Source organism: Herpailurus yagouaroundi, unplaced genomic scaffold (assembly GCF_014898765.1).
Source record: "Herpailurus yagouaroundi ecotype Mexico unplaced genomic scaffold, PumYag 198, whole genome shotgun sequence".
Lineage (NCBI taxonomy): Eukaryota > Metazoa > Chordata > Mammalia > Carnivora > Felidae > Herpailurus > Herpailurus yagouaroundi.
In genome coordinates, this window is record NW_024412429.1 from 9007371 (window position 1) to 9018013 (window position 10643).

The window sequence follows — 10643 nt, forward strand, 5'->3', positions numbered from 1 at the left end:
CGGGGCGGCGGGGCCAGGCGGGCGGGGCACTGGGTGCCGCGCCTGGGCTCCGGCTGCCGGAGCTCCCCGGAACCCCGCTTGGCGGTTCTGAAAATTCGGTGATTTCGGTGCGGGGCGAAGTGGCCTGGGACGTTCCTCCCATTGTCTAACCTGTCTCGTTTTCTGGCTCGGGAAATGGCTCATCGCGTCCAATCGCTTGCCAAGCCCAAGAGTGAGTGCCCTGTGATGATCCCTTAAACAAACACCCTGGTTTCAACGCTGGGGACTGGAGCCAGGCCCCTTCACCTCTATCTGCACATTGCGGTCTTGCCTGCGGCTCGCCCGGGCCTTCCCACAGCCCGCGCGCCCAGGAGAGGGGGCTTTAATGTCCCTAGACACTGCTGCCCCTGACTGTCGTTTCTGTGGAGCGCGTCAACTCGTCTCAAAGGAGGGCATCCAGCCCGAGGACTTGGCTGGCCTTGCTTCCTCCAGTATCTATTAGGGTGCCCCGGGGCCTATTAGACTCCCACCTGTCTGTAGTCAGCCCTCGCCCTTCGGAAGCCTCGCCGCGCCTGCAAGCGGGCTGGGAGCGCCCCTGGAGGCGACAGGGTCACCTGCATCAGGCGGGCCCAGGTTGGGGCGCAGGGTGCTGTCGTCACCCCTCCCCCAGTTTCGTCGCAGACCTGATCCCGCCAAAGCTCACAACCTAACATCGAGTCAGCTCTCCATCGGGACAACCCAAGACCAGATTTGTGTCCTTCCGCAGAGTGGAAAAGATTATAAAATGAATTGTAGACCGATGAAAAAGAGAAATACAAAGCGACAATGCATCCATGCCCTTAACCTTGGCTGGTGCCTCTTGCCCAGTGATCATCTATGAAATCCGAAATTCCTTCGGCCTTCCTTCCGGAAAGCTTTCTTCTGGTTCACAGCGAGGGTTCCTCCTTCATTCATCCTGCGAGCTCTGTGTGCTCCCGGAGCTCTTGGAGTTTGCAAGCATTTTAATGTTTAAATACACACTTTCTTCCATTACTCCACAGTATTGCAGTGTTTCCTCCATAAGCCATGTAATGGACCTGTGGCTCTTGTCTGCCCAGCAGCCTCCACCTCCTGCTCTTTTGGGAATAGCAACCCCTTCCCCCACTCCAATCAAGTGATTGCAGTGGGACCTATCCCCAGCCCATTTGGTCCGGGATCCCCAGTGGCCCAAGCAGGATCAAAGTCAGAATTTTCTAACTGGAGCTGGTGGTTAAGTCTTTCTCCAGTCATTCATGGATGTTGAAGGATGGCAGCTGTGGAAGGCTGAAATATGGCCCCTTAAAAGATATCCATACCCTAATTCCCTGGAATCCATGAATGTTACCTTATGGGGGTGGGGGTTGCATATGTGAATAAGTTCAGCATTTTGGGATGGAGAGATTATCCTGGGTTATCTGGTGGGCCCTAGATGCCATCACATGTACCGTTACAAGGGGAGGGGGGGGCTGACATACACAGAAGAGAAGGCAATGTGCACACAAAGGCAGAGACGGGAGGAATGCCACCATGAGCCGAGGTAGGGGGCAGTCACAAGAAGCTGGAAGAGACAAAGAACAGATTCTCCCTGAGGGCCTCTGCAGGGAGCACAACCCTGCTCGCACCTTGAGGCCCTCACCTTGACTCCAGTGGAACAAATTTCAGACTTCTGGCCTCCAGAACTGGGAGAGAATACATATCAGGTTTTTTGTTTGTTTGTTTGTTTAATGTTTATCTTTGAGAGAGTCAGAGTGTGAGTGGGGGAGGGGCAGAGAGAGAGGGAGATAGAGAATCCGAAGCAGGCTCCAGGCTCTGAGCTGTCAGCACAGAGCCCGACCTGGGGTTTGAACTTATGAACCATAAGATCAGGCCCTGAGCTGAAGTCGGACACTTAACTGACCGAGCCAACCAGGCGCCCAAACATTTCAGTTGTTTTAAAACCACAGGTTGGTAGTTGTGACAGCAGCCACAGGAAACTGATACAGCAGCCAAGAGGTGCCTATGTCTCTGGCTCCAGCTTTGACGGGCACCATCCAAGACAGAATGAAGTCAACACACAGAGAATAACTGAACAGGGAAGAAGAGTCAGGCAGATGTCAAGTTCTGGGCTCCAGCTCCAGCCCTGTGCTTCCTAAGGTCCGGCAGACAAAAATTCCCTTTTGCTAAATCAGAGTGGGATTTCCATCCCATGTGACCACTGAGTCCTGACCAGTACCTTCCTTCCTTCCATGTGAAATGCTTGTGCGCATGCGCCTGCCTCCCAGCGTGTTACTTATTAGAGCAACTTCCTTGTGGGGTCATCTCACAATCAAGTACGGGCAAAATGGCCTCCCACTGGATCAGAACAGTCAGGGACTTAGATATGAAATGCAGTTATCAACATTTATGAGTCAGGATTCTGATTTGATTACAAATTTGAGAGTGTGTTTCATCGTAAAAAGTCCTAAAAGGAGACTTCAAACTTGAGGTTTAAAACATCTCAAAAAAGTATGATCTAAGGGTCATAGTCTCCCATCCTCAATGTGACCACCTGAAAAATATAAGCTCCCTGAAGTTTTCTTCCACTTTATTTTACTATTGTCCTGATAGACTTTTCTATTTTTTTCACATAATTTCTTAAGCTCCTGGTTGTTGCTTCTATTTTGTTTATCAAAAACAACAAAAAACAAAAAAACATAGTAGATGTCACTCTTGGGCCAGACAGATTATCAGTACTTAATTGTGGCCCTTTCCTAGCCGGCCTCCAGGCTGTTTCTATGGTTTATTTCCAGATTTATGAATCTGTCTGTGTCCACATCACTATGTCTGGTTCTAGTTATTTTTTAAATAACCATACATTCAAAGATCTCAACACTCTCCATACACATCGTCATGGTGTTCCAATGTGGTGGGTAGATTAAAATGCTATTCTCATGTGGGTAAATGGAAACCAAGTTCCAATGCCCATCCAGTATAGTTTTGAGAGTGCATGTCTCACGTTAAAAAAAATGTTTTGGGGTGCCTGGGTGGCTTGGTCGGTTAAGCGTCCGACTTCAGCTCAGGTCATGATCTCACGGTCCGTGAGTTCGAGCCCTGCGTCGGGCTCTGTGCTGACAGCTCAGAGCCTGGAGCCTGTTGCAGATTCTGTGTCTCCCTCTCTCTCTGCCCCTCCCCTGTTCATGCTCTGTCTCTCTCTGTCTCAAAAATAAATAAACATTAAAAAAATTTTTTTTAATGTTTTTTTAAATTATAAAAGGGGCACCTGAGTGGCTCAGTTGGTTAAGTGACCGACTTCAGCTCAGGTCATGATCTCGCAGTTTGTGAGTTCGAGCTCCGCATCAGGCTCTGTGCTGACAGCTCAGAGCCTGGAGCCTGCTTCGGATTCTGTGTCTCCCCCTCTCTCTACCCCTCCCCTACTCATGCTCTGTGTCTCTCTGTCTCTCAATAATAAATAAACGTTAGAAAAAATTTTTAATAAAAAAATAAAAAAAGAAAGTGCATGTCTCATACCATCATCTGACATCCAGTCTCATCCAATCTTTCATCCATGTTTGGCTCACATGGCTCTTTAATTTCCTTTTTAAGCAGCACACCTGAATGTATCTGTATGCTGTGACAGCATCAGGAAACTGTATAATCCCCATTCCATGATGGTGATGTGCACACAGCTTTTAGAAGACTCTCCATCATGTAGAATGAAAGGAAGGGAGTACTCACAGCACTTGCAGTGACTGAGAGATCACTTGGTCCAGGCACAACAGAACCGGAGAGCATCAGTCTCTAGGATGCCATAAACAGAGACTGAGGGGCAAAGAAAAAAGAAAATAGAGGTAAGCAAGTAGACTTCACCTTGACATGGGAGAAAAAAGATGGAGATTGCTTCTAACCAGCAGTAAAATAATAACATAATGCTTCCCCCAACTTTTCTTTTTTTTTTTTTTTCAACGTTTATTTATTTTTGGGACAGAGAGAGACAGAGCATGAATGGGGGAGGGGCAGAGAGAGAGGGAGACACAGAATCGGAAACAGGCTCCAGGCTCCGAGCCATCAGCCCAGAGCCCGACGCGGGGCTCGAACTCACGGACCGCGAGATCGTGACCTGGCTGAAGTCGGACGCTTAACCGACTGCGCCACCCAGGCGCCCCTTCCCCCAACTTTTCTTGAGTGGTATCTATTTTGTTCTGATTCCCACAATAATCTTAGAGCCACTACTCTGATTTTACAGAGAGAAATCCAAGCCTCCGAGAGTTTGTGGGGTTTGTCTACCCACACTAGTGACTGCTGAGGGTGCGAGTCCCACCCACACCATCTGACTACAGGGGCACATCTTTTCCACAATGCCGTGGTACCTCCGAATGCCTCTTGTCTATTATATTTTCATCAGAAGCATCAGGATCAAAGCAGAGAGGACAAATACAAGTACATTTTACATGTCCCACGCCCAGTACAGATTTATCAGACACACTTCTTTATCATCCAAATGGCGAGCAATCCTTACACAAGACCTCGATATTACATCATTTACCTTCTCAGGGTTTGGAAGGTGCAGGAGGAGAGACGTGGCAGTGACATTTCTGTAAATCCATCATTGCCTGAAACAAGTTTCCTCTTGCCAAGGCAAGTTCTCTTTTGTGCAAATATATGGGGAATTGGTGGAACAGAAAGGATTAAGATGTCAGATACCCAACCTAGCCTATGAGCTGTTGAAGAGTCTCATTGAGAATGTTTCGATTGCCATGAGAGAAAAGCCCACAGACCTTATTCTAAGCTTCTGTCTAGTGGCCCAGGCCATTAGACAAACATACTCAAATGGAAGCACCTAGATATTCCAGTTTATCACCTACCATTTGTCAATGGGCACAGGACTTGGGCTAGATCGAGAGGAATCATTCATTAATCTATTCCTGTCTATAGCCTCTGTTGAACAACTGTCTCTCTGCCAAGTGATGTGTTAGAATCTGGACATAAAATGTGACTGAGGCTCAGGCAGTGCTTGCCTCGAAGTAAGACAGAAACAAACAAAAAAATTGCAATCCAGAGTGCCATGATATTTAGGCTGTGAAGCTTACAGGCATTGTTCTGAATGCTGCTTATCTCTTCTCTTTCTTTATTTTCCTTTTTCCCCAAGGAGGGCTTTAACCCTACATGTACTTTCCATAGGCAGGCATCACTCAGGGTGCACTCACTCTAATCCTACCGAATGAAGAAATCTGGTTTGTGGGGAAGGCATTAGTAAACTGGGGTGGAAAAGAAGCTCAAGATGTCCAATATCTGAGTCACGGTTGGCAGTTTGAGAAACTGGCCCAGGCATTATGCTGGCAAAACTCATGTCTGGCCGCCTTCCAGCCTGCCTTGGCCTGGCCCCGCCTCCTGTCCAGAGCACAACATGGGGCAGGTCGGTGGGTACCACAGAGCCAAGGGCACAGAACTGCCAAGTGCCGAGCATGTCACACTAGCCACACATGCCTCAGACCTCGCACACGTGGACAAGTACTCGTGCTCAAGATGCAGAAGTGAATTATTTCTTCCGTAAGCCTTTAATGAGCTCCTACTACATACCCCGCCTATATTCAGGGGCACAGACCTGTGGTCACCTCTGAAATGGCATGGACCAGCAGACAGCTGATGGGTCTTGGCCATCAACAGCCCAGGGGGCTACCCCTGGGCAAGCCACAGAATGGCCCAGCATAATCCTGGTGCCCAAAAAGACCCTTCTCTCCCCAAGAACACCCACCTCTGGTGGTAGTATCATGCTACCCAGCGTGACCAGCCCTGGAGAAGGTGAGGAAGAAGAGAGTTTGTTCACAGTGACCCCCAGACCCTTTCCTCCTGGGTGGCACCCCCTCTTATATCCCTTACCCCAGTCCACACCGCCCATGGACACTCTACCAGTACCAACACCACTACCAAACCTGCCTTCAAGGTCGACCCTACACCCCTTTCTGGCTGAAATGTGAGTAAGTGACTGATAGGGCTTCAGGAAGGTGCTCTTCCCTACAAGTATTGGGTGCTTTTCAACTCGCGATGCGTCATCTCATTCACCTTTAGGAACCACGAAGAGGGAAAACACACTATTATGCCCGTTTTACAGAGGGACAAACGGACCTTATGTGCCCAGCCCACGTATATACAGTTAGTAAGTGTCAGAGCCAGAACTAAGCCGTGATACCCCATTTGTAAACTCAGTCCTCTTTGCTTTTTTGGCCAGTCCAAAGAACACTTCTCCTGTGAATTAGCAGCAACAAAGTATCAGCAGGCAGTCACTTAAGACTAGGACCTCTTTCATTTGCACTTTAGAAAAGGTACCCATTTTTTGCACCAGCTTTATAACCAACTCTTCCAGGCTGCATTTGAGAGGCAAATAAGTCCATTTTTCTTACATCCTTTAGGGGAAAAGATCAGCACAGAAGTGGCACCCAAGAAGAAACTTTCTATGATTTTGTACTGTTCACACCTGTGTGCTTCTCTATAACATAATTCATGAACTGAGTATTTATGATGCTCTGGAGCTATTGCATGGGTTACCTCCATTTTGGCAAGGGACCTTAGCCCTTCTGCTCGGCCATACAGCATTATCCCCACGATCTCGCCCTCCTTCTGCAAGCACCCTTTCCTTGGCCCCTGACGCTCAGTACTGTCCTGGCTTCTCCTCCATTTCTCCTCCACTCCTCCTCCACTTTCCTTGCTGTCAGGGCCTTTTTCCGCTCTCCCTCTCTTCTCTCGGTGGAAGACACCCCCTAGGGTCCTGCTACAGTAACTGTGTGCACCGTCACCCACCCTCTCTCAGTCCGAGTCACCGTGCTGCCTCCTCCCACAGGGCCTTTGCACCAGCTGATCCTTTCCCCTATTCCTTTCTGCCTTCCTTCCTTTCCTTCACAACCCAGCTCATACCAAAGTCCCCGCCCCGACCTCTGCAAGCTGGTAAAAAGCCCCCTGTAAACCCACACAAAGCATCATACAACTTTCCTTTCCATTCCTTCTCATGGCTGCATGTTTGCACTTATCTGTGTGCGTATCATTATGCATCACCATGGCTGGACTGTAAGCTCCACTAGGACAGAGACCAGGTCTGTTTTTGCTCACCCTGTAGTTCAGGAACTGGTGCATGACCTGACTCAAACAGGTGCACAGCAAACATTTGTTGAGGCATGTAGGCTGAAGGACATTCTGTACTCAGCAGAACAACCTTGGTAGAGTTGGCCTCTGCAGGAAGGCAGGGTGAGCCTGGACCTCCTCCCTGCCGCCATTCCACTCCCACCCAAATCCTGGCTGTATTGAATACCCTCCATGCATACCCAGCGGTTCATTGAACCCATGGGCAGACGTCATCAGGCTGAGAGATGCTCCTGCAAACACAATTTAGAAACACGAGATTTCCCATTCTGGACAACTGGTGCACTGAGTCTAGTAATTGCAAGAAGATACTCATTTATTGTTTCCAACGCAGGGAAGGAATGAGTGGCAAGTAACTGTGTAACAAATCCAGTTTTTTTTCATTAATTGGTGATACGCATCCTTCTGTTGTTTCTTTAACTCGCCCAACAGATAGGTGGTGAGTGCCTTGGGATTTGCAGACACCATAATTTCTCTAATCAGATGGTGCAGCCGGTTTGGTAAATGCAATATTAACCACTGACGCCAAGGAGCTGTCCACGAACTTAGACCTAATGTCGGTGATCACCTTGACCAACACTGTCCTATGAGAAAGGCACAGATTGAGGGACACTCTCCAGATGATCTCCTTCTCTTCTAGTCCGTGACTGAACGATTACTCAAGGATACGACAGGTTTATTTTTCGTGTTTTTTCAGAAGGCATGTCTTCCCGTTATTCCAAATATTGGTGACTTAAAGCAGTACTCATGTATTGCCCTTCCCAGCTTCCATGGGTCAGGAATTCAGGAGCAGTTTGGTAGGCAACTGTGGCCAGACGGCTCTCTTTTTCTTTGTTGTTTATTTATTTGTTTTGAGAGAGGGAGCAGGAGAGGGGCAGAGAGAGGGAAGAGAGAGAGAATCCCAAGCAGGGACCTCACTGTCAGCACAGAACCCATGAGCCGTGAGATCACGACCTGAGCTGAAACCAAGAGTCAGCCTGAATCACCCAGGCACCCCTGGATGGATGTCTCTCATTAGGTGCAGTCAGAACATCAGCTCAGGATGCTGTCATCTGAAGGTTTGTTGGGGCAGGAGGACCCACTTTCAAGAGGATCCACTCACATGGCGGGCAAGTCGGTGCCGGCTGTTGGCTAATGGCCTCAGTTCCTCTTCATCCGGGCCTCCGACAGGGCTGAGTGTCCTCAGAGCTTGGCAGGTGGCATTCCCTGCAGCAAGCAGAGTAGGGGCCCAAGGAAGAAGCAGCAATGCCTTCCATGACCAGCCTCGGAAGTCACCCACAGCAACTTACATTATATTCTCTCGGTGACACAGCGAGTGGTATCCCGCTTTCATGCAAACTCTTCAGTTCACTGACCAGTGATTTGGATCTTGGCTCCAAGCTCACTCACCTTGGTTCCAGCTGAAGCCATGCTGCTGGGGAAGGCACACCACCTGCCCAGGCCCCAGAATGTTTGCTCTACAGGGTCGCAGAACATGATATCCTAGTCTCCATCGCCTTCTCTTATTTATGCTCTTGCCTCTGATGTCCTTTGTCAGTGTGTCCTACTAGCCCGAGTCCCTGAGCATGTTTCTTAGCTAGGTTATGGCTTTCTAGTTTGCTTTCATGGCAAGGATCCTTCTCGTGTGCTCATAAAATACGACATATGTTGCAGCTCATAAAGTCTATGCAGAGGCCCATCCAGGACAGATTCCATTTGCAGCCCCATTGCATTTAGCAGGGCCCCCTGACTGCATCCTGTGAGTGGAAATGATGCAGTTTCGGTCCTCAGAAGATGGTTGGCCATCCCTCCTCTGTCTCTCTCATGCACCTCCCTTAACCTAGAAGGCCCCCACCCGTTTTTCCTTCACCTAATCAGTTCATTTCAGCAAATGTTTCTTTGCAGGATGTATTCAAATCTTATGCCACTTCCTCCTGGAAGCCTTCCCTGACTAGACCTTCAAAGAATTTTTTCCTGCAAATTCCGTTGGCACTTAGGTCTGCATTACATCATTCATAATCATGTGTTGTTGTTCCTGGCTTGCTGGCAAACTCATTCTTCTTTAGTATCTCATAGAACCATGAAGAACATAGAGAACACACAAGGCCATAAAAATCATTCTTAAATACCTTAATTGATTTTTCAACAAACATGCACAGAATACCTACTATGTATCAAGCACTGAGATAAATACTGAAGGCACAAACATGAGTAAGACACAGTGTCTGGAATAATCTTTTAGAAGAATGATATCTTGGTGGCAAAATGCACAAGGTCCAATCCTGTATCATTCACTTTAATGTGTGCTTTATCTGCACGGTTTAATAAACTTTGTATCAAATAGAATTTCAAATGTTGCAATTGAAATATGGCCACTTTGCATAGTGTAATAGTTAGCAAACTCCTAAATAAGGCTAATTAATCAAGCTGGATATTCTCTTTAGGCACTTGTTTGCTTGATTTGCAGAGCCTAACATGAAAATGTCATTGGAATGTATTTTTAAAAGCAAGATGTCTTGTTATAACTGTTGGCAGGAAAGAAAATATGCAAACTTTCAAATATCACAAGGAAAACTTGCAACTGCTGAGCCACCAAATTGCAGCTTCTCCAAGAAGAGAGATTGCCGGGGCTTCCCAAATGAGGATGGAGCATCTCCCCAAAAGCACGGCCCCCCATCAGATGGACTGAGAGCCCGCTCCCCTCATCTACACCCTGGCTCTGCTCAGTTATCCTTCTGAATGCGGTCACTGCCACCAGCCCTGGGCTTCATTTACTCATTCAAGATTGAATCATTCATTCAAGATTTTATCTCTCCTTTCCATATAAAATACACATCAGTGGAGGGCACTTTAGCCTTTTAGCCCTTCAGAATTAAGCCCCCTGAAAGCACCCACTGAACACACCCCACTTCCAGTCCAACCCTCCACCTGGAAAGCCTCTAGGGAGCCACTGGCTGTCACTATGCAGTAGAAACCACCACAGTCTTCTCAGGGATGTCTCCACGGTGCTCCCTTTAAAACACATAGGATCCCGAGGTGCCTGGGTAGCATCCCACTTCAGCTCAGATCATGATCTCACAGTTCGTGAGTTCGAGCCCTGCATCGGGCTCTGTGCTGACAGCTCAGAGCCTGGAGCCTGCTTCAGACTCTGTGTCTCCCTCTCTCTCTGCCCTTCCCCTGCTCATGCTCTGTCTTTCTTTTTCTCTCAAAAATAAATAAGCATTAAAAAAATTTTTTTTAACCACATGGTATCCCATAAATGCATTTTACCTTTATGTGGAAGAATTATTAAAAATGGGGTTGAAGTGGAAAAAAAAAAAACAGGGGACTGGCTACAAAGATGAAATATAACCTGACCCAAAAAGGCAGCTTCAGAGTAGTAGGAAAGAAAGAAGAAACTCTGAGAAAAAGCACAAGGCCGGGGCGCCTGGGTGGCGCAGTCGGTTAAGCGTCCGACTTCAGCCAGGTCACGATCTCGCGGTCTGTGAGTTCGAGCCCCGCGTCGGGCTCTGGGCTGATGGCTCGGAGCCTGGAGCCTGTTTCCGATTCTGTGTCTCCCTCTCTCTCTGCCCCTCCCC